Source organism: Vanessa tameamea, chromosome 4 (genome assembly GCF_037043105.1).
Source record: "Vanessa tameamea isolate UH-Manoa-2023 chromosome 4, ilVanTame1 primary haplotype, whole genome shotgun sequence".
NCBI lineage: Eukaryota > Metazoa > Arthropoda > Insecta > Lepidoptera > Nymphalidae > Vanessa > Vanessa tameamea.
Genome location: NC_087312.1, coordinates 2,659,719 through 2,682,323, shown reverse-complemented (window position 1 = coordinate 2,682,323; position 22,605 = coordinate 2,659,719). Strand labels below are relative to the sequence as shown.

General features: G+C 32.4%; 1 protein-coding gene and 1 pseudogene across 1 annotated transcript in view; both read left to right on the top strand.

The window, feature by feature from the left end:
• Positions 1–22,605, top strand: part of LOC113395392 (lysosomal thioesterase PPT2 homolog) — a 266,083-nt gene that overhangs the window by 180,315 nt on the left and 63,163 nt on the right. The window lies entirely within an intron of this gene.
• On the top strand, positions 19,845–20,017 carry LOC113395418 (U2 spliceosomal RNA; annotated as a pseudogene).

Sequence of the window (22,605 nt, the reverse complement as noted above, 5' to 3'; positions counted from 1 at the left end):
GTCTGGGTAGGCACCACCCACTCATTAGATATTTTACAGGCCAACAGCAATACTTGGTACTGTTGTTTTCTGGTTTGAATTGTGAGTTAGGTACATACGTAATAGCTTATGTTCTTAGCTCCCAAGGTTGGTGGCGCATTGGCAATGGAAGGAATGGTTACTATTTTTTACAGGGCCAATGTCTAAGCTAAGTGCAGTAATGACTACGTACTATCAGGCCATTTGCCTCATAGGACGTAAAAAAAGATTCCTCAATTCTTCTTGAAAAGAGTTTTTGTCGGTGTTTTACGATTTCTGTATTTCAAATCTATTTTGGTAGCTGTAAATTAAATTATATGATGAGCCAAAAGGAATAGTACAGCCCTTTTAATAAAGTATATTTGGATGCAATGGACTACTTAAATTAAGATACTAATCGTAATCAGTAATAAACAATAACTTAAAGGACTACATATTAAGAGCGTTTTTAGCTTGCAGCTGTATGAGTGATTAAGCCTTTATTCCAATCAATTATAACGTCGTATCAAATAAAATCGACACTCATTCGTTTTAAACTATTGAACGAATATTGCAAATTAAAAATTCAAACTCTAATCAGACCGTGCTTAAATAATAGCCCATAGTTCTTTATCAGTATTATCAATTGAAACAACTCAGACGTTCCTCAAACAAATCTAAATTCACGTTTATAATTATGCTAATGAAAATGATCTTTAAAATGATCGCTTCATCAACAGCAATCTGACGCAAGATTATAATTAACGTATAATCAGTTAAGTGACGATAATGACATGCGGGTATATGTTTTGTTTGTTTTTTTCGTTGATCGTACGTTCACCCTTTGTCTTAGTGACAGACATGTTACGGAGACCACGGGGGCGATGTGTTTGCTTTTTATTTCAGGCCTAGTCCCCGCGCGTTTAATCGTGTTGTACAATTTAAGTGAAAATTCTTTGGCCATATTGAGATTTCAATTTGATTGCATCGTTCTTTATACAGCGTTTTGTCAAAAGCATTTGTCACGTGCACGAATTGCAAAGTTTATTTTTATCTGTGACCAGTTGCTGAATCACGTGAATCTTATGTGAATGGTGAGGGTCAAGTACTAAATTCACGTGCTTAATTCGTGTTTTTACTACCTGTGATCAATGCTGAAGAAAATTATTGCTAGGCAACCTGCATGTAGTAGATGTAATTTATCTATCAACTCGTACTGGAGCTGCGTGGTGGAATAGACTCCTTCTCCATGAGAGTGTGTAACGTCGCTGCACCTTCTCTTATTATAAACTGAACATTTTTAATTTACTAGGCATCGGTATATCTTTGGTTAAATATTGATCTTTCGAAGTTTAATAATTTATTGTAATTGTGGCAATTTATAATAACTACTGTAATGATAATATTTAAGTTAAGTATATTTATAATAATCAAATTCTACCACTAGTAGAACTCAAGAGTCTTTCATTCATAAATATAAATAATTATAAATAAATATTGGACAACATCACATACATTACTCCCAATCATCAAATCAAAATACATTAGATCCCAATGTAAGTAGCTAAATCACTTGTGTTATGGAAAGCAGAAATACCGACGGTACCGTAAACACCCAGACCTAAGACAACATAGAAAACTGAACTTTTTCTACATCGACTCAGTCGGGGATCGAACCCGGGACCTCGAAGTAACGTACCCATGAAAACCGGTGTACACACTACTCGACCACGGAGGTCTTCATTAAGACTTAAATGTTTAGTTATACTTAAAAACGTATCCTATAAATGTTACAGCAGATTAAAATAGATCATTCGTTTATTCTTTCATCAACCAGTCAAAGAGTCGATTAGTCCAACTTGTTCCATATCAGCTAATTACATGTTATTCCCACTGATTAAAGCACAGCTTGTGTTTAATGAGTGACTCAGATGGTTAGAAAGCTATTCACTCGATACGACATGAGAACGACTGCCTGACGACGTTTAGTCGTTAAATTGATTTGGTTTTTAAGTGATAAATATATATACCGACGCACCAGGTTGTAAATTGTTTTATACTTTATTTTGATTGGTTACATTTATGATTTAAATGTTTAAGTATGTATGCATTGAATAACAATAATTAAAAAAAAGTTTTATTTAAATATGTATTAATAAAATTATTTTAAAACGTAAAATTACATATTGTGTGAGGCCTAACAAATTTACATGAAATTTGGTCAAATATACGCTTTTTTCCTGATGTTAAATATATAAGGTTGACTTTAGTAGGCTTTTACGTTTGACACAAAATTGTTACTCCTGTTAGTCGACTGCATAGAGTTAGTAACATGTGGGGTATGTATACGGTTCTACAACAGGATCCCAGAAAGTGTTCAAAATGCTTCTGTTGCCAAATTTAAAAAAAAATGTTAAGGAACGCTTGTGTGCGAAAGGTTACTATACAATTTACAATTAGTGAGTTTATGATTGATTGCACTCCTTGGGAATGAAACGTTCGCCTCCTGGTTATGTCTATTCATATAATACAAAAACACAAAAAATAAATAAAAAAGACCCGCTGAGTTACTTTCGCAGGTTCTTATTGGGTCAGGGTGTTTCCTTTTCTGAACCGGTGGTAGTGTTTAATTTGACTATCAATAAGTAAGTGTTATGCTTCTATATTGAATAGAGGAATTTGAGTTTGAGTTTGACATCATTAATTAAACATAAACTTACGACAACTTCGATATATCACCGAAATCTATCGAGAAGACCCAACAAGATAATTAATGAATTTATAATCAAAGCGATATTGTTGAAACTGTAAAATATCGTACCGACTAAAGTTCCCATGAGCGTTCACACAGCAGTCATCTTTCTCAATCAACGACCCATCGGGGCACGATTTTTATTGTTTTCCGACCAATTGCTACGGGCGACGATATACTTTTTTATAATTTCCTCCCAAAACACTCGATTAGATAATTAATTTTACGGTCACTTGATTAAACTTAACGGTTGCGCTAAAAATCCACTAAAATTCCCTTTGTGTTATTTTTAACAGTCGATTGTCGTTTTACGGCCGCGTTAGTTTACAGATAGTTAAAATAATCAAAAGATTTAATGGATGTTTGAAAGTGAATGGTATTAAAGGGTTTTATTAGTGACGTACGATAAAAAAATGACGTAATTAGACGTTTATTTTAGATAAATTTATTATTTATTAGCAATTTTTACAAGCTCGTTGGTATTAATCTATCTATAAATATCACTATGTATAACTTGAGACATCATCAATATTTTAGTAGAGGTGTATTTTGTACATCTTTGATGTTTAGATTAGCAGTGCATTTATATTGTATAAGAAGAGTTAATCACTACTTTATAAGTCTCTTACTGTAAAGACTTATGGCATGGCATGGCAGTGGTGAGCTTATAACTATCACGTGGCACATTTGCCAATTCGCCAACCAACATTAATACCAACCAACCAACATAAAAACGAAAATCGCAAGAATAAATATAAAAAAAAAAAAAAAAAATGTGTCAAAATGTAAATAATTCAATTCAAGTAACTTCGCAACAACTATAGAATCCTAACTTTACATTATTACATTGAATATTTAAATTAAACTACAAATTCAAACCTAACTATTAACAAATTAATAATATATCCTGGTTGAAAGAAAATAAAGTAAACCAAATTTCAAATAGTTATGTCCAATTAAAAAAGTCGATAAAGCAATTACAATTCCACGATTAAACTACCAGGTACAGTTAAGTAAAACTTTATATAATAGTAATATTCTTTATATTATGTCAAATAAAGCTTAAAGACGATTGAAACCACAAAATAGGACGCTCAATAAATTAATCAATTAATTTTATTGCTCATTATTAATTATAACAAAAGTACTTAGATATTTTTGTCGCTGATTGTACATGCTACGTGCTCCCCGGGGCCTGTCACTCTAGGCGTTGTTTCTACTTGGCTTTTAATAAACGACTCTGTTGTTTTTTTTTATTTTCGTCGCGTTTTCCAATTCCCATTAGACGCGGCTAATGAGTTTTGCTTACAAGTGACAGATGGTTGACACTTTAAAGGTCTTTTGGAGCGCAATCGGTTAAATTATAAATATACATATATAATATAAAAATAAGTATTATATTATACACGTACGAACGTAAGTAAAGTGTTACTTCGTGTCATTGTGCAAACTCTACCAAACTGCGATTGATATTGTTGTGTTCCGATATCTAGGGTAAGGTAAGCCAGTGAAACGCACAAGAGACATAACGTTTTGGTTCCCAACTTTGATGTTGTATTGACGATGTAAGGGATGCTTAATATTTTTTGCAATGTCTCTCCGTGGTGCCCACTTACAATAAGGAGGCCTATTTGCCAGACTGCCTTACTATTTCAATAAATAATAAACCAAAAAGACTTTTATTGTAAGAGTGGACAAATTTCTTGCATCAACCTATTTCTTCTGATCGTTAAACTCAACGCTTTCACGTAAATACGACAAATGCGTGGAACTCACCACTTCCCTTTAGCTGAAAAGCAGAAATTAAAAAAACATATAAGCATTACAATATCATTTATAATTAACGTCCGATCTATTTTCTTTAAAAACATTTATTGTTGTTATTTTTACATTACAATGAAATAACAATTTTTCGTATGTACATCATTTCCTTAAAGGAAAATGTATTTTTGCCGACTAAAATCGTATATAAAACCCAAGACGCAATACTACAATATATTTATATTAAAATTGTCGTGAATTTCAAATTAACCCATTTATATTGTCGGTTCCGTTTTATTCTTTACAGTTTCTACTGTTTTATACCAATTATTAAGCCAACTGATGACCCCTTCCCTTAATGGGTGAGCTTTTAAATTAAACAGCGCGTGACCGAGCCGTACTGCATTTACAGTAAACGAACACACTTAAAATTAACAATACATTTACAGAAAAATAGTCCTTATATTTTACGTATAAAAGTTATAATCGCTTGGTTTGATATTAAATTTTTTAAACGATTTACGTAGTGTATAGTAATACAAATAAATACTAAGCCGCGATATACTGACGAGTAAACAGGGGTAAAATAACAGCTACTTTTACAATATTTTGATATATTGGCCATAATAACAGGCGAGCGACTTTTCGCTTTAAAAATCGGTCGATGATGTTTACTGTTCAAGTAAATTACCGTTTAAGTTGAAGGCTATTTACCATATTGGTCATGTGATGAATTACTACGGGTTCTCGAATTTCGAAATCACATTTTTGCAATTGTATTCGAGATTTATTGAAAAATCTAATTGTTAAATATATTAAAATATTATAGTAAGTAATTATAGGTTTTCTTCAATTATGTATTTTATTGAATGAAATTACAGATTTTTTTTGTATTGAATGACGTAATGCGTTTATATTCAATTTTAAGATGTCAGATGTCATGGTGACTTAATCTAATATGTAGATTATATATCATAATTGTATCTTATCTATTATATTATGTACGTACAATTGTACACGTATGACACGTGCAATGTTCTCGCAAAAACTGAAGAAACTCGTAAGCCTTTTTTCCCTTACAGGTAATTTACTCTGTAATAATATACATTTGGAAATTCAAATGAACCGAGATGGCTGATTTTTGATATGTTGTAGGGAGGGCTTATGAAAGCTCAACTTGAAATTGTCGACCTCGATTTCCTATGTGCGTTCGCCACAATATTGAAAAAAGGCTTGCTCAACTGTGCGTCGTGATACGAAAATTGACTAACAATATACATAATTTAAAGTAGGCAGCGCATCATTTACCATCAGCCAACTCATGAATATAATATATCCTAATATATAAACACTAATAATGAAAATAAAATTTCGATTCGATCGAGTATCATTAGTAACGCCAATGTTTGATTTGAGATTTTTTAATGAGCGCTATACGCTCAAATAAAGTTATAATTTTTGAATAAAACATCGTACCACGGCGCACACGCCGTTTTTATGGCTTATATGCAATTATTGTTTAAAGTAAATATTATTGAAACATGATGGATTCAATTTAATAAACAAGTACATGGCTAATGTTAAAATCAATACTGTTGTTATGTGTCTTTTGTTTTTCCTTTCCAATTAAAAATAAGTTTTTTAACCTAATTTATTTATTTAACGGATTTTTTTTTATGAGGCATAGTTAGGCGGCATGGTCACCACTGTCCATAGAGATTGGCGCTGAAAGAATTTTTAATATTTATATACATATGTATGTCGTCCATGCGCTCCAACTTCAGAAGCTGGGATGTTATATCTTTGTAGTTACACTGTTTCACTCACCCTTCAAACCTGACCACAACTATACTAAATATTGCTGCTTGATTGTAAAACATGTAATGCGTTGGTGGTACCTATCCGATGGAGTTACACAAAGCCTACCACCAATTTAATATAAAATTAAATTGATGAAAAACTGTACAAAAATTAGTATGTCTTAGTTAAATCATGCACCGGTTGCAGTTTCTTTGATTTATATAATTGATAAGCTTCGTTATTGTCTAAGATAGTGTGGTATCATTTTATTTTTAATAAATAAATCATTAATTAAAAAATATATTTAATGCTTATTTCATTCCACTGTTTCTATTTTTTTTTTATTTGAGATTAATCAAGGAATGTGAATCTACTGAGAATCATTTGTAAGAACTTCAGTCACTGTGTTAAAGGATTTATATTATACCTAATATGATGTGAAAACAAATCAAAAGAATTTAATTCAAATAAACTTCACAATGAAGCGTTTTTGAATCGTCAATATTTAAACACTACCACCGTTTCGAAAGCAGTCTTCAGCGTAAAGAAACGGCAAGAAACTCGCATAGTTGCTCTTTTCAAATAAACAGATTTACAATGCTGTTATTAACAATTAGTATTCAGGTGTTTATTTCTAAAAAGTATTATTTTAATGAATAATAAGATTAATTAATTAATTAATTAAATATTTTATATAATGTCTACTTTAATTCTATACTGTTATATATTATAAATAGATAAAATTTGTTTATTTGTATGTAGGGAATAATCTTCGGAACTAATGATCTAATTCCAAAAAGAAATGTCTGGTAGAAAGCTACCTTATTCCTGAGTGCTATACGGTATTAATTCTATTTATATTACATAATTTTCTTGAATAACAAATTGCACCCGTGCGAACCCGAAAGGGTCTCCAGTGATTTACAATTATAAGCTCTATACCATTTCGTTCGAATAAAAATCATAATATAGTATTTATATAGCAGTATTACACGAAAAAGCGACAAGGCAATAATAACCCAAAAAACCAGTGACACAAACCTGCCCACCCCATATATATTACACGTACCTAATAACCTAGATGACTCTATTAACCCCCAGACTTTGTTTACGTAATAGAATAACGGCCTATTGTATAATAAATTGGGAGATTTCCATACTTGATAGCAGTATATTTATCATTTTAATACTGGAGAGTGCTCAAGGGTACCACGACGTCGTTAGCTTGCACGAAATGCAAACATATCCGTGTTAATAGAAAAAAATGTAAAACAATCCAATTTAGACCTTGTAGCCGTAGTATTAGGGCGAGTAATTATATTTTTTAACGGTAAAATAAATTTGGTTCCACGTTGAAAGTTAAAAAGGGAGTCATCGGATGATTGACAGATATGTGTTATTAATTTGCGATGCGAACGACAACGAGCGATTATACGTTATTAGGTTTGAACTTAATGGCTTAATAAGGGGCATAAATAAATCAGATGTTATATTTTCATGTCTACTGTTTATTATTGTTATTGATATTTATTTTTCGATTGAGACCAAAGGCAAAGGCAAACCTGAGGCAAATGGACCACCTGGTGGTAAGTGGTCACCACCGCCCATATACAATGGCTAGAAATATTAACCATTCCTTACATCACCAATGCGCCACCAACCTTGGGAACCAAGATGTTACGTCCCTTGTGTCTGTAGTTACATTGGCTCACTCACCCTTCAAACCGGAACACAACTATGCTATGAGTACTGCTGTTTGGCGATAGAATATCTGATGAGTGGGTGGTACCTACCCAGACGGGCTTGCACAAAACCCTACCAACAAGAAATTTAAATAGTACTCTAGTATAAGTAGCTCAAGTACAAGACAGCAACTCTTATTAATATTCGCTGAAAAGACGTTCGCGAGCCCTTGATGTTTGATAAATACATTTATACTATATTATAAATGTGAAAGTAACTCTGTTACCTCATCGCGCTTGAGCCGCTGAACCGATTTAAATGAAAATTGCTATAGAGATAGTTCCGAGGAAGGAAATAGGCTATATTTAATTCACCTCTCGAGCGGTTAAAATGGGGGTAAAGTTTTATATAATTCGCTCGAATAAAGCAGGTTCAGCTTGTAAGGAATTATAAAGACTATATTGATTATGTATTTGAACAATATAGATTTTATATTACTTTTTTTAAATCCGTTCCGTCAATTTAATAGTCCGTCAATGTGATGTTAATTAAACATATTATTTCGGTTAAGAAAATGTATTTCCTTGCAATATAACATGGAGTACGTTTATGTAATAATTATTAATATTTATGATATTATTATTCTTGAAAATATTGCATTTTATAAATGAATATTGTATAGATTTTTCATCTCATATATTAAAAAGAAACATCGTTGTTTTGTCCATGTATATTAATCGTAAACTGATTGAAAATGATCTATTGAATGTAGATTAATAAAATTTTGACAAACATTATAATTCAGTAATCTTAGTTAACAGGAATGCACTGAACAAACAAAAATGGTTTTACAAAAACAATTCTACCTTGAATCGTAAATACAACAGTTTCCACAAAATTAAACTTTATTTTTGAACTCCGCGTTTTTGTTTTGTCCTATTTGGAAACACACGGATTAAAATTTAAAATTTTACCGCGTATTGTTTTTCGTTAGCAGCTTGACAAAGTTAGATGAAAATATTTTTATTTTACATGCATAGTTTCTATTATCGCTTTGGACTTTTTTTTACTGTTTGACCAAGTTTTAGCAACGTTATTAAATTAAATAGGAAAGTAGATGGATAGATGGATATTTTTTTCTGTAGTAGTATATTTTAGTTATTTAGTATCTGGGTAGGTACCGCCTACTCACTTCATATTCTATCGCCAAGCAGTAGTACTTTTGTGTAGTTTGAAGGGAGAATGGTCCAATATAATTATTGGCAAAAGGGACATAACATCTTAGTCCCCATGGCTTGTGGCGCATTTATTACTCAAAATTTATTTAGGCATAATATATACCTTATGAAGTTATTCATCTAAATAAATACATTAAATTTTTAAATCATTACTAAAGCAACATGTAAAAACGGACTCGTCCGAATTGTAAGGAACAACCTTCGTTCCACAAATATAATTCTTAATAAATTTAAAATTAAAAAAAAAAAAGTAATTAGTCTACGAATTTTATAAATATAAATGTCATAGAATTATATGTATGCATTATAGAGATAAACTTTTGCTAAAACTAAATGCCTAGAATAATGCTATAAGCTTCAGACATATATTTTTCTGTATTACATACTTTTGCAATACATCATGAATCTCATTTTAATGTATGTAGTTTAAAGTTTTAATAATGTTATTTACACCTTTAAAGACGTATCACTTTGCATGTTACCCAAGTCAGATATTAATTTTAAGTGCTTAGTGACAAGTTGATGGTGTAACTTTTCCAATAAATAAATAAATAAATAGTGTATATATACATAAAAAAATAAAGCGCATTGCACGAGACAAATGCACCAGCACACTTTGACCATTAAAACGCAATTCGATTGAACGCGTTTGCAAACGTAACGAAACACCGTATCTATGTCAAAATGGCCAGTAATTCAATTTCGGCAGCGTATGTATTGCTTCACCTCGCTTCTCCGAGACCACTTCATGTGTAATTCTCTTAATTGAAATTTTTCAGACATATGTGTTTGTGTTACGAGAATACTAGAGTATTTTTTTATAAATAAGTCTGTTTTTGAGTCTATATAATATATCTGAATTTGTGATCGATTTATTTATTTTGTAATGTTTCTAGGATAATTATAATTTTTACTCAGAGTTAAAAATATTGATCCATCCCCGTAGTCTTAATTAAATTTGATGCGATTTTCATTTCTCAATGAATGGGCTATCTAACGCAATTATACTGTTACAAATTGGACCCGTTAGTCTTGAGACTAGCGCATTCAAACAAACAATATCTTCAGCTTTTTATATACTATATAATAAGCTTTTATAGATATAACCTGAAAAGCATATAGTATAAAGAGCTAATTATACTTACTCAGTTTCTGTTTAACTCAATCCATCAACTACAAGCTTGTACAAAATATAAATACTTGAAATGATTGCTTTATACAATGAGCAATGTATGTGGGTAATCGAAAACGGCCGCTTTTTACATATTTTTGAACCAAAATGTCTATCGTTTTTTCTTAGAATTTATAGGAGAGTTGTAGTACGTATTGATTCGATTAGTATCCTATCACCGAATGAGTCCCCAGGTGTCTATCTCGTGATTTCCTTTAATCAATGGCTACGGAAGATCGGAGAGGAGCAATTTCTTAACGTAACTTTACTGCTGTCAGGTGCATTGTGCCTTAGATTCGATCCTTTGAGAGTAAACTTCTTTACAGCTTTATAAGATACACGGTTTAAATGTTACAATACAATAGTTGACAAACATTTATAGGGACTTACAAATTGAATAAGATTTTATTATTCAATTTATTAGGTGAAAGAAACTACTTTCAATATGGCGGATACAATCAGCCATATTTGGTTACAGATTCAAAGATTCGAGCATTCAAAATATATTTCAATGGTTTTATGACTTATACTATTTGATACTGTAGAATCATCGTACGCAAATTCCTCCAATATAATTAAATTAAAGGCATTTCTTACCTCCTCCTTCTTACCTCTCTCTCTTTCTCTCAAGAACCAATACAAAATTTCAATCAAAGATAATAAATAACAAAAGTGAACTTTCATAAAAACATAAAATTAAATATCAAAAAGACGTATCGCGAAACCGAGCTATTTATGAAACCGATTTCAACCGTTCATGAAAAGTGACGTCACGATGGGCTAATGAGGAAGGAACGAACCTCAACCGGGATGCGAGCAATTAGTGCGATCATAACAAATCCCCGGGAAGCTGGATAATCGGACGAGGACAAACCAGCAATTATAATTGGTGTACAGTGATGCATAATACTGAATACGCGAGTACTGAGATAATAATCTCGTTTTTATGTACAGTTGGACAATGTTTTTATCGATAATTGGTTTTCGGCAGCGGCTTCACCCGCGCGTTAAGGCAGTGGTCCTTGGGTTTAGGTATAAAAATTGTGTATGTACTATCTCCAGCTTGCTTCATTATAAATTTTATCGAATTCGTTTTAGTTGTTTAGCTATTAAAGTGTAACAGAAAGAGTTACTTTCGCATTTGAAATATAAGAATCGATTGAGATACTTTTTGGTTAGATTATGGTTTCTGGTTTTTTACCTCGGTACGTGAGTTGTATTGGATAACTCATATGGAGTCGTCGGATAAATTAAAAATGAAGAGATTTTAAAACGTCAATAAAAAAAAAGGTTTACAACCCGATTTCACAAAAACTGCCAAGTGAAAAGTACGAAATAAGAAAATATTCTTGACCAAAATACGTATACCATAACTAACGACTTAATTTATTCGTCATAATATAAGATATATATTTCAATTTATCACACAGATATTATGATGTCCAGAGGATACCACCTCGCCATATATACAAAACATATATAGCCATATGGCTATATATGTAACATAGCCTGTTGAAATCACATACCCTCCATAGTTGGATAAGAAATAAATTATAAATTAGTAGTGCCTTAGTACAAATTATCTTTGTTGCCGATAAAACAAAAATACTACTTCGAAAAACCTAAAACTAATCAATAAAAGTAAATAACATTAATACAAGTTCCAATATTAAATACTAGTTAGGACTTTTTCAATAGATTGACTATATTGAAAATGATGTCTCAAAGGAAACTGATACAGGCCGTAAGAGAACAGACTGAATCATATGTGTTTGGTCTAAGTCATAGAAAAATTAACGTCGTTTTTAACTGTTCAAGAAGATTGCTTGGTGATGGGGCATTGTGCAAGCTCGTCTTTGTTGGTACCACCCACACATCATATATTCTGCCGCCAAACAGCATTACTTAGTATTTTTTTGTCCTGGTTTGAAAGATGTATGAGCCAGTGTAATTAGATGCACAGGGAACTTAGCACAGCGCGCAAGGTTGGTGCAGTGACAATATAAGGAATAGTTACACTTTTTTACGGTGCTAATTCCTATATCGGTGACCACTCATGGGTGCCAATTTACCAGTCTGCCTGTCAATTTAAAATAAAAAATACCGTCACATCTGCTGCACCACCACCTACCACCACTAACACATCCATTAAAGAGTTGGTCTTTTGTTAACTTACATTTTGTGATAATTTATCATTTCACGATAATTGCTTTTTATTTTGAACCAGAAATTCAATGGTCGAATAAATAAATGTAGTTAATACACAAAATAGTATGACCCGATGGCCGTTGGAGCATATGCTTAAAGTGGAAAGCGCGGCTCTTTATTTCTGATGACCTAAAGAACCCACAGACCAGAGGCCTTGTGAGAGACCTAAATACAATTGTGATGACGATGGCGAAATTATGAATATATAGCTAAATACAAACGAATCAAATATATATTCCTGTTCTTCGAACCACGATCTAAAGCCCGAGGCGCAGAGAAACTTAAACATGAAATCTTTGAGATTCAAATCGCCACAAATGATGTTAATACTGCAGCTGGATGGATTGCAAAGTAGTCGGAATATGTTACTGCTTTTAAGTACTCTGAGTTGGGAATATGATTCTTATTTTAAGTACGTTAAGGATTAAATTTGAAAATTTTATAATACAAACTTTTATTAACATAATTTTCTGAATAGGTATTTATTATAAAGTATCATTTATTTCAATAATCTCTTGTTAAGTAAGCTTAATAACTGGTATTTGTTAATTTTCAATAACAAATCCCGCAGTTGGTTACCAGTAAATTTAAAGTTCATGTGATAGAAACTGATATATTATACTATATGTTTAAAATCTTGTATATTATTATAAATCATTTCACAGGAAAACATAGTAATTTTATTATAGTACATATTACTTACTAATTAGAACAGTACCTATTAGAGTATTTAACAAACACCACTTTAAAACTTACCATAAAAAAAATCTGATTTTTTTGTCGATATGCAATTACACGGATATTATAAGTGTAACCCGCTGTAGTACACATTACTTCGGGTTCGGGTTTAAGAACTTTATTTAAAGAATTTACATTCACTTAAAAAACAATAATACAATTATAAAAATTATGTTGGGTAGTTCGACAATTCGTACGGTACACTCGATGCATAGAAACGGAGAACTGTTGCAACTGGAAGTGTTAACATACCGAAATTTAGAAGTTTGATATAATGTTAAAAAATATTTGATATGTAATGTATTGTACAGTAATTTATTAACATAGGCTCTGTAAATATCTATATTAGTTCAATTCACATTACTGCATTTCGCTATCCATAAATAATAGTATTATATAATGACTTATTATGATATTGCAGAACCTTCTGTCCCGAGATATGTACAACAATAATGTTATATACTTATATATATTTTCTTTTAAAAGAATAGTAGCACTGCCCCATTATAAGGAATTATTTAATACTAATACACATTCCTATTTACCCCTTCATTTTTAAGCCCAATGGGTCAGGATAGATTCTGCGACTTTTTACGCCACGACTTAAACAATTGCGCTAATTACACTTCAATTACGAAAACATATTTGTTTTAAAATATGTAAAAATTAATGTTACTAAATCACTATGTAAATTTTTCAACTATCTACAATATAAAACAATGATTTAAGAAATTGTAGAATACTATCGGTAGAAATAAGATTAATAATACATAGATTTTTTAAAACGAAGTTCTTTTAGGTACTCAGTTACAATAGAGTGAACTAGGAGAATTCGTGTAATGAAAAAGAGTTAATGGCTCTCTAGGAGACATTTCTCTTTCTCTTTATTTGTTCTATTATATACGGTTTTATATAATATTATTTAAACGTATTGTTTTCATTGTTATGTAATGTATCTCAAACGTCGTTAGTTTATCATATTGTGTATGTTATTTAACACATAACATATAACCAAAGATACTTCGTTCCAACGGAGAGACCCACGACATATTTAGTCTTTTATTTTCTATATACTTAACTAACTTTAAAGCTGTTCTATTATACAAAATAGATAGGTTGGTAAAAACAATAACATCGTATGTATAAAAATAAATACTAACGTAAGGCAAAGAACGACGCCCGCGGGACCGAGCCGCCGCGCCGTGGATTGTTGATTCCAAATGGCGGTGTGTTTCGATTGCACACCGTTTCGGGATTGCTTTTAAATGTATGAAACTGGGAGCGATGAGGATTTCTTTCCATCAATAATTTAGGACTACGTAAGGAGGTTCACATAAAAAGGTTTTTGTTGAAACTTTAACTAGGTTTTTTGTAATATTTTGTTTAAAAAAAATATTTTTTTTATTTCATTCTAAATTGTATTTGGTGTTTTCCATTCAAGTTTTATATGATTAATTTATTTGTTTTCTTTGAACGTATCTACTCCTTAGATGAAATTACGCATAGAACATTATTATATATTACAAAACATTTTATTTAAACCTCCTTATTTTCATATAAGTACCTACTTAGATTTCTTGTCTCTTGTTCTTTAAAAAATGTATGTGATATTATTAAATAAATTTTGTATGTTTGAAGTTACGTTAGACTTACGGATAATATTATTTTCCAACGGCATGGCGGGCCGCCTTGCAATTTCCCTGTTCTATGTCCCTGAATAATATTTCCATAAAATTTTTGTAAACATATCTGAATACGATTTGTTGAGAAGATTAAACTGGAGCCCCATTTCCGTATGGCTTACTTTTGATTATTTATTGCGTTCGTACTCTTGAGGATTCATCTATGCTTTCATTGTAAAGATTATATCGCATATATTTATTATAAATATTATATGCAATATAGAAACTTTATTATAATGTTTATTTATTCTCACTCATGTATAATACATAAATATAAAATACAAAATATATAAAATATATTTAAAAATATAAAATACAGAGGCCAACCAGTGGCGGGAACAGGGTCCAAGCCACCGGTGGTCAGGGCCCCAGAGAGAGGAACTTCCTCACAATACGCGCCGTGCCGAGGAGTACTGCCTTCTGCATCAGGCTCTTGACCCAGCTGCCTAACGAGAGCCTCTTAAGGTGTTGGCCGAGGCTCTTGGCCATTAGGCCATTCGCTGAAACGACTATCGGCACAATAACTGCTGTATCCACATCCCACATGTCGACAATCTCGTGAGCTAAGTCAAGATATTTTATTTGCTTATCCTTCTCAGCCTTCACGAGATTCTCGTCATGAGGGATGGTGACATCAATAATTATCGTGCAGCGCTCTGACCGATCTAGCACCAATATATCAGGCTTGTTGGCGACAACAGACCTGTCAGTGATTATAGATCGGTCCCAGTACAGTGTGATACGGCCATTCTCGAGAACTGGGTCGGGCACATACCTGTAGTATGGTACCTCTGATACCACAAGACCGTATCGAAGTGCAAGTTGTTGATGGATAATCTTGGCCACTTGATTATGTCTGTGCAAATACTCTCCGTTAACAAGACGAGAACAACCGGAAATAATATGTCTAAGGGATTCGCCCGGAGTCTGACACGCCCGACATATGTCCACCGTGCCATCCCTAACAAAATATACTTCCGGTAATTGTTCGTCATGATAACTTCGTCCATAATTGCACAGACAAAACCTTCGGTTTCACCGAATAAAACCTTATTATTATTATTATTGTAGAGCAACAAAAGAGACAATATCAAGATACCACAAAATAAATGTTTAGTTACACTTAAATCCTTTTAAATCGCGTTTCAAATTTTCCCCTGATGTCACGTAAATGTTTAATATATATTAAACTATATATATATTAATATATATTAAACTATATATATATATAAATTAATATATATTAAACATTTACTATTATTATAAAACTCGGTTTTTCTCGGCTTTGGTATGAAGCGAGCTTGAAATCCATTGAAGGACAAGCGAAGCTGCGGACGACAACTAGTATGAAATAAATGTAACTAATGCGGGTTTTATAAAAATGTTCTTAATTTCATGGGTTATTAAATGCGAAATGAGGCAAGCATTTGATTCCTTTTTTCTATCTTGAATAATGACAAGTTGATTTTTATAATTCATGCGTCCAGTTTCTTATGATAAAGATTAAGTTACACAATAAAAATATCATTCCAAAACAAGTCGGTACCAGTATTACCATTTCAAAGCAATCTGTCCATCCTTTTTTGTTCCATACTTTAGGTTATAAATGTTACCATATGCAAAAAAAAACATCAATAGACTAATTCAACTATTTCAACCAAAAAGGTTTTCCTAAATAAACCAACAAAAAAGGAACGTACGAGGACAATTTTCCTTATGGTTTTAATTAAGCCGGCACTAACCTGCCGCCATTTTTGTGCTCCCGCACCGCTCTTGCAGATTGATTAAAAGTCTATGGTCCATGCTTTATAGCTCAAGTTCATTGTAACGAACGACACGAGACATTCATTGTTGGGAGATTTTATAAACTCTGTGTAAACTTTTGTATATTGTATTTTAATGTAACAAAAATTTGAAAAAATTTAAAAGAAGTCATAACATCTTCCAAGCCAGATTAAATTTATTAGTTAATCTGTCTGCGCTGGAGATACTTCAATGCTCCAGATCTAAGTAAGTAATGGTTTCGACTATTTCGCTTACAATGTGGAAGATAGTCAGATACTAGATTGTCACACGCATTTGTGTTACTGTTTGCGTCATCCTAGAATCATTGTACAACTCTTATTATTGGCCATTTACTTGGTGTAACTTTTTGTAAGAGTTTGTCTCACTCACCATTAAAACTAGAACACGTCAATACTAACTATATATTGCTATTAGTTTGAAAATATGACGAGCGGGTAGTAGGTACGTCCCCAGACATGCTTGCACAAAGCCCTATATCCAAGTTATAAAATCTAAATCTAGATCAAAATGTTTTTTATTCAAGTAGGATCACAAAGGCACTTTTGAATCATGTTACACTGGTGACATTTAATAATGTAAAGCTACCAACGGTTCTATAAATTTACTTTAATAAAATAATATTCGTTATACTATTAAACAGAATTAACCTTTTAAATACGTCATGACATTGTTTCATATTAAAGACAAAATAATCATTACCATTATAAACCGCGTAAAATTAAAAAAAAAAAAAATAAGCGAGCCACACAGCTCGTATATACAGTAGTCATATAGGATGCGTTAGCATCTTACATCTCACTTTGGTAATAAGCACCATTAACATATATTCTATGGGACTGACGTACCTGTGTAGGACAAAAGACCCAGATGTAATAAGAAAAAAAAAACATTTGACAGACAACTTTAACACTTTTACACGCTCATTTGTCAAATGAGCGCACGCTTCCCCGACTTGCTACACATTTTGATCCCTTTCCTTGAAAAAAATACCACAGATTATAAAAAAGCGAGAGGAAAGATGTTACGTAAAAAAACCTGTAATTAAATATTCTATCAAAACGTTCTCAGTTACCACCATTCATTTCATATGTTATCTCTTTGTCGTGTCGGGAAACAATGGACTCGTATTGAACCCTTGTACCGCTCAAGTGGCAACTAATTTATGGTCGAGGTGGGCACCCGTGCCGATAGTTACGGCCGAACGCTAATCTGACTGACACGATGAAAGTTGTACCGCTCCGATTAGTTTGACTATTTGTACACAATTAGTTAAAAGGGTGAAATAGTTAATATACTGAATGCAAAAAAAATTAAGTACTCCACCACAAGTCACAGGAAGCCGTTTTTTGTGGAACTTTTCATTAATTCAGAAAATTTACGACCTCGGTTTGGAGCACAGAAGCTCAAAGCGTGGGTTCTCGAGTGGCGACCATAGACCGGTGGCGCCCCACAAGATGGTCCGACGACCTGGTGAAGGTCGCGGAAAGTTGCTGGTTGCGGGCTGCACAAGACCGGTCGTTGTGGCGATCTTTGGGCGAGGCCTATGTCCAGCAGTGGACGTCCTTCGGCTGAGAGATGAGATGATTATTAAGTAGAGAACTTAAGTTACATATTGCCGTGCTTCTAATATTACGTAAATCGTCACTGCTGCATCACTGCACTTATTTTTGGTCGTGTCAAATTACCGTTCTATGAAGACAAAATATGCACATTGGCACTGTAATATATATTTGTGCTGTTAGCTAGTTCGTGAGATTGGCTTTCGTAGCTGAAATATGTTCAGAAGGACATTATTGTTATAAAAAAATCGGACCTTGAAATTTAAATAGTTGTTACTTCCAGTATATACGTATGTAATATATCCTATATTACATACATATACAATTGTATTTAACTAATACGACTTTGTATTTTTGTAAAATGTTGAAAAAAGAGTGACTACTGAGTTTCATGTCGGTACTTCTCGATAAAATCTGCATTCATTTGATTTTTTAATAGTCCTCACTGCACCCAAAGAAGATCCTCTCAATAGTAGGTAGCCTTTCTGAATATCCTCAATTAATCTTCTAATATACGTGTCTATTCTGTATTATCGTGTTCCGGTTTGAAGTAGTTCATACTTTCTGCAGTGTCTGTGTGTGGATGGCAGATGTGACCATTATTCGTATTCTCTTTTGCCTTTCATCTAAACTATAATAAAAAGTTACTTGTCTTTTTATATCAAGTAACTAGTTAGTTAACGATGTCGATGTGATTTAATAAGGTACATTTACGACATTTGAGTAGTTATTATATTAAAAAAAAAAACAAACATATATAATAATCATTGATCGAGGCTATCGAGGGATCATTGAGGTGTTCATTGATCGATTATGTGTCAGATAAAATTGACTCGAAGAAGATATCATATCTTCCAAGATGACGAAAAAACTCCCATGAAGATAAATTAATTAAAAACGCACACATATATACATACAAAACGACGCGCAATCTTACAAAGAAATCATAATCCAAACTCTGAATTAAATTTCTAAGTTATGAAAACTTCTATAATGCAAAAAGGAACTAAGGGCTTTTTTTTTTATGTTAGAGGTGGCAAACGAGCAGGAGGCTCACCTGATGGAAAGTGACTACCACCGCCGATGGACATCTGCAACACCGGGGGGCTTGCAGGTGCGTTGCCGGCCTTTCAGGAAAGAGTACGCTCTTTTCTTGAAGGTTCCTAAGTCGTATCGGTTCGGAAAAACCGCCGGCGAAAGCTGGTTGCGCTCAATTTTAGTCAAAACTAAGAATACATCGTTACATTTTGGAGTTAATTTATTTATCCAGAATTCGAAACGAAGTCGATTGCGATTACTATGATCACAAACCTATAAATAAATTTTAAACTGGTACTAGTTTTCATATCATAAATGGCGCTGTATCCATCGGTATCTATTTTGCATCGCGTTGGTGAGAGTCTTTCATGTCGAATGACGTTTTTAAGTTGTGCTTTAAAGTGAAACGGTACCGCTTCTCTGCCTTTGACTTTGAGTTAAGACTATTGTTGTATCTGTTCTTTTCAGATTAATAAATGAAACTTCCTGCACCATATGATGACCAGTATATTGAGCTGCGTTTTGTAAATCAAAGTCACGGGTCGTCCCGGCGTTGCAGTACTAATGGGAATGACGCAGTACTAATGGGAATGACGCACTATTAAAGATATTAATAATAACTATTATTATTAATTCTATACATCTATACTAATATTACTAATTCGAAATCAATTCTGTCCATCTGTAACGTTTTAGACGCCAAACCTCTGAAACAAATTTGATGAAATTCCGTATGAAGCAAGCTTGAACCCCAAGGAAGGACATAGGCTAATTTTTTATACCTTACACCTGACAACAAACATTTGACAACACATGACTAATAGAATAAAAAGTTGCAAAATGTCTTACATTTTAGACGAGATAACAATTTGCTCGCAGTCTCAATTTTTAAAATATTCATTTAACACTACAAACACCATGCTCATAACAAGTTATTTAAAAAAAGATCTATGAAAAATTTTAAAATTAAATTTAGAATTTCCTGTTTCAGTCACATCTTTTATAAAATTTCAATAGGCTATTAAATTAATTACAATTTTTTAATAAAATTTATTATAAATTGAAAGAGCAAGTTACTCGTACATATTATTATAGTCATAAAATATTTCACGCTAGCTTGACTGGTGTCCTGCACTCTCTCTATGAAAGCGAGATTGTCTATGACATATGGCGGGGAAAAACCACCGCTAATACATTTTCCACTATCATTTCAAACCACATGATTCTTATCTTTTCAAGTCACGAAATACGCGTTTACATTTTTTAATCAGTCTCGTAAATCCTTGTTTTACATGAATGAATTATATCAAAAACCATTATGAGGTTATGTGCCTTACACCAGTTGTTTACAAACGTGTACTGTTTTTCATTTAAATATTACATTTTAAAATGGGACAATACAGAATAATGATGACATAGACGACGCCTGCACGAAATCCATCCTTCAGAGATGCGTCATTATTTAGATGTTCTAAAACCTGAAGGAGGAGGATCTGCCTGGACGCGGAAGGCGAAAAATTGGAAATCTTGATGCACCTTGGAATAATTCCATGATTAATTATCATTAATCATGGAATTATTCTAGGGGTTATCACCCTTGTGAAAGAAAGTCCTATGTTTAACAGTGGCTTAATAATCACACATGCTATTTTAGACTTGTCCGTCTTGTCAAATAGTCATCACCTTATAAGAAGTTTAGAGAAATAAATAAGTTTAGAGCTTATCCTTCAAAGCTGCAGTGCGATTCCTTAAGAATTCACTTCGTATCTCACTTGTGAAATGTTGACAGACAACTTAGGGCGATATGTAATTTTGATGTGTCTATTCTATAAATTTTATAATTATAATAGTCAATGTCGCAAATCACATTCTGACATTCTACGCTCGAGTTCGGCAGTGAGTTTCTTCCATTTGACAGAATTTCATATGCAGATATTTCACCACTTACACAAAAAGATGCGTATGTTTTTCTTTTTATTCTCTTAGCAAAGGTTTGTATAGCTAGTATTCTGAACAACATAAAAGACTACTTTTTAAAACAAACGTTTTAAACGTTAAGCTTTCATACATTATTTAAATTCCAAAAACATCATTTTTCAATCAGAATTTCTTAAATAGCGTAAAAAATTAACATGAACTTAATTCAAGTAACCTCTGTATTACAAGCAGTTTTTAATTAGTCGTTACTACTCAACCAGTACAATAGTACAATATGTAGGTACCGGGAAAGGTTAAATTTTATCAAAGTAAATTTTATTATGACGGAATGAGATTTGAATTACTTATTAATATCGTCGACTGTAAACGCAAAGTTTGTGTAACTTTTGAACACAATGATTCTGACAAACTAAATATTTTGATAAATATAAATTTAAATTTATAGAATAATATAGATTTGTGATCCAAATATAAAAAATTAAGAATAATTTCAAGCACTTTCTCCACATATTTTCCGCGTACTTCATTGCCCGGGCCAAAGATCCGACAACTATTTAGACGTCTCCATTTGTCACGTCGTCAGATCATTTAGTTGATACTTTACAGACGTCGCCAACCCTAAGCGATTACCGCGTAGACAATCGACTGAGTGGACAGTGGACACTAAGGACATATTTCATGCGTTAATGATATCTGTTTCAGTGTTGCCATGTAAAAAAATTGACAACCATTCAAGAAAATGCGTACTGGACTTTTTTCATTATTATATTATATTTTATATAATTGTGTTATTATTTACTAACCAATGGTATGTGATCTTAGTGTTATAAACATTTATTATTTTTCTTAACTTACCCTATCCCTTCTACTTATGAATACATCCATAACTTATATATTAAACTTAAAAGGATTGAAGCAGAAAGCATACCTACGTGAATGCTACGGTCAGACTATTGTGAGTAGTCGGCTTAGCGGGAAATATTAAAGTGCACATTTATAATGTTTACGCACCTGCCACTTCCAAATAGGAAGGCTTACATGACTAATCTTTGATCATGTGCAGCTATAACATAATTTATATTGGCCCGACTCGGAATTCGTAGACCTCAGAATCAGCAGAAATTTGTATTATCTAGCGATTAGATTGGATGTGATTTTGGATAATTATAACCAAACCAAAAAATAATTATTTAATTTTATTGAGAATGTTAATTATTGTGATTAACAATTATTT